This window comes from Terrapene carolina, unplaced genomic scaffold, assembly GCF_002925995.2.
Source record: "Terrapene carolina triunguis isolate 2854851 unplaced genomic scaffold, T_m_triunguis-2.0 Scaffold580, whole genome shotgun sequence".
Lineage (NCBI taxonomy): Eukaryota > Metazoa > Chordata > Testudines > Emydidae > Terrapene > Terrapene triunguis.
The window spans coordinates 5543373-5546572 of record NW_020664931.1 but is presented as its reverse complement, the minus strand read 5'-3'; the positions used below and the strand labels follow the sequence as shown (position 1 = coordinate 5546572).

The 3200-nt window shown below is 46.4% G+C and overlaps 1 protein-coding gene across 1 annotated transcript in view; it reads left to right on the top strand.

The window, feature by feature from the left end:
• Nucleotides 1–653: 653 nt before the first annotated feature.
• Nucleotides 654–3200, top strand: part of LOC112111095 (carboxymethylenebutenolidase homolog) — a 27990-nt gene continuing 25443 nt past the window's right edge. Inside the window, exon 1 of the mRNA XM_024206378.1 lies at nt 654–732. The gene's annotated coding sequence lies outside the window, so the exon portion shown is untranslated. The remainder of the gene's footprint in view (nt 733–3200) is intronic.

The following is a 3200-nucleotide window of genomic DNA, read 5'->3' as shown; positions in this document are numbered from 1 at the left end:
CCTGTATTAACATGCAGGGTATAAATGATAACACATAGTAAAGGGCCACAATGAAATAGACCTGAGGTGAGCACTGTGATGCCCTCTAGACTTTCTACCTATATGTGTCCACTTAGGGTCAGAAAGACAGCAGAAGGTATTCTGCAGAAGCATAATGACCTCTGATAAAGATACTTTATAAGGTCCTGAGTCTCTCTGATGTGCCATGAGACTTGTCCGTGAGGAGCATGCTGCTAGTAACCAGGTTATTCCATTAATCTGCTTGCTGCAAAAAAGAAAACTTGCTGAATAGTACAATGAAAATAACAATGTCAGAGTCACCCTGCCAGAATAAATGCTGTGTGCGAGGGCAGATAATTACCACATCCAAGAAATATGTGAGTGTGAGACAATATAGGAAGGGGAATGTTCAGTGCATGCAGTTTAGCAGACTCCAACCTGTCTAAAAAAAAAAGTTAAAGGCAGTGTGAGAGACAAATGAATAGGAATCCAGACAGCTCCACCTTGCTCCATGAAGGTGTGTCTCCTCCCTCTTTGTGTCTGGGTTATTAGGGTGCTGGGTTCTCAGCAGCTTCCTCCAAATTTCACAGGAGAGCTGCAGCGTGCTAGAAACAGCAGCAGCAACAACGCATTGGCAGCGGAGCTGGTTTTTCTCCTGTTTTATTTGGAGACATCGAGCAGGTTTCTAGCTTAAGAGAAGGGAGTGATCTACTTTTTGGGATCGAACTGCAGGTAATGCACAGAAAATCCTTCCACTAAGAATGTGTTGAGAGCAGAGAAACGCAGCAGCTGCTCCAACGGCAGGACAGGTCTAATGGGGATGGGGGGCACATTTGAAACCATTGAGAGGTTGGAAATGTCTCCTTGAAAATGACCAAAATACTGGACAAAAATCACCACTGTAAAATAAGATTTTTACTTCTCTTGCTGTAAGCAGTGAGGGTTGGACAGGTGATCCAGAGTAATGGAGACAGCCCTTCAAGGGGTGTTTGACTCATTCTGGGGAAAGGGCTGAGTTTCATTTTGAATTATGCTCTGTAGGCTAGGGTGTAAATTTATGTCTGTATACTCCCCTAACCCACAGCAGATTTCCCATTGATGTCAATGGCTGGGTTTGCACATAGATCAAGGGTAGAATATGGCTTTATTGAGTAGTGAAATGTCTAGGTTTTTTTAATAATAATCTAATAGTTCTTCAGCACTATTACATTAATTTAGATGAAATATATGGGCCCAATGAATCAAAGAGGTTAACATGACTCTGTCACTGTCCAACATTAAATAGTGTTAAAGAAGGTCTGGGATTTGGTATACAGAGATCTCAGCCTGCTTAGTACCATGGCAAGGATGCCATTAAAAATTATTTTAGTCTTTTATTAAAGATACAGAAAAGGAGGAAAAACAGTTAAAGTATTTGAAATGTAAAGTATTCAATAAGACTTTCATTTTACCAATATCCCTGTTTCCCTTACCTTTAGATGGAGAGAGTCTTTAGTAGGAAAAAAGCCTTTGTTTGACAGTCTCCTAGATGGTAATAACTGTCCTTTTTGGGGAAAAGAGAAGAAGTTAGTTGTTATTGCTGTTGCTAAAGTCCAATCCCATTTCTTAGGCTATGTCTATGCTATAAGGTAGTGGTATGATTCCCCTGCTCAGGTACACATATTTGTGGTAGCTTGGTGAGAACTAATGTCAGTATAAACAGAAGTGTAGCTGCAGTAGTATGGGTAGGAGAAGTGGAGAAGCCATACCGTTTTCAGGGGGGTTTGTACTCAACATGGCTCAGCCATGCCTCTATTGTTACTACCTGGGCTGCCATGGCCACATAGCTACTTATACTTGCAGTAGCTGGATGAGAGCTAGCACAAGTATGTGTACATGAGCAGGGGAATCACACCTCTACCTCACAGAGTAGGCATAGCCTCAGCCAGCTAATGCCGTGGTAGCCAGCTCCCTCCTGGCACAAAGTCATTTTTTTTTCAGAATCCCCAAAAGGGAGTGATGGGTGGAATAGCCCATCCCATCATTATTGTGTCCACCAGTTAGGCCTAATTTCTGACATGCCAATTTTGGTTCACTGATTTTTGGTCCCACACTTAACTTGTTTACCAGGCATGATCTTAACACAGTCCTTGAATTATAGATTCATCGATTACAAGGCCAGAAGGGCCCATTGTGATCATCCAGCCTGACCTCCCATATAACACGGGCCATAGAACTCCCCCAAAATAATTCATAGAGCATAGCTTTTAGAACAACAGCCAACCTTGATTGAAAAATTGTCAGTGATGGAGAATCTACCAAGACCCTTAGTAAATAGTTCCAATGGTCAATTACTCTCACCATTAAAAATGTATACCTTTATTTCCATATGAACTAGTCTAGCTTCAACTTCCAGCCATTGGATTGTGTTATACCTTTTTCTGCTAGACTTAAAGCCTATCGGGGTGCCGGAACATGGGGGCCAGGGGGCCATAGCCCTCCCACTTTTTGAAAGTGGACAGGCCTCACCTGTCCACTTTTCCCCATGGCGGGCCCTGCCCCCTTCCCCTTCTCTTCCCTCTGAGGCCCCACCCCCCGGCCAGGCCAGCAGCTTGTGGACCCCGCCTGGCCAGGGAGCCCGGGCAGTTGTGGGAGCTGCGTGGACCCTCCACCTGCCCATTGTGTGGGGATTGTGGAGAGCAGCCCCCGGCCTGTGTCCTTGTCCCCCGGGCTCCCTGCCTGGCCCAGGGTAGGTGGAGGTGGAGGGTTCGCGACTCATGCCGGCTCCCCACAGATGCCTGTGCGGCTCTCCCTGACCCGCTCCAGCCAGGGAGGGAGGGGGGTGGGAGCTCCAGCCCGGCCATGGTAAGAGCCATGCGGGCAACTGTGGGGAGCCATGGCTCCTCCACCTGCCCTGAGTGGGGGCTCTGGGGGACAGGGACATAGAATCATAGACTTTAAGGTCAGAAGGGATCATTATGATTGTCTAGTCTGACCTCCTGCACAACACAGGCCACAGAATCTCACCCACCCACTCCTGTATCAAACCCCTAACCTATGTCTGAGCTATTGAAGTCCTCAAATCATGGTTTAAAGACTTCAAGGTGCAGAGAATCCTCCAGCAAGTGACCCTTGCCCCATGCTACAGAGGAAGGCAAAACCCCCCCAGGGCCTCTGCCAATCTGCCCTGGAGGAAAATTCCTTCCCAACCCCAAATATGG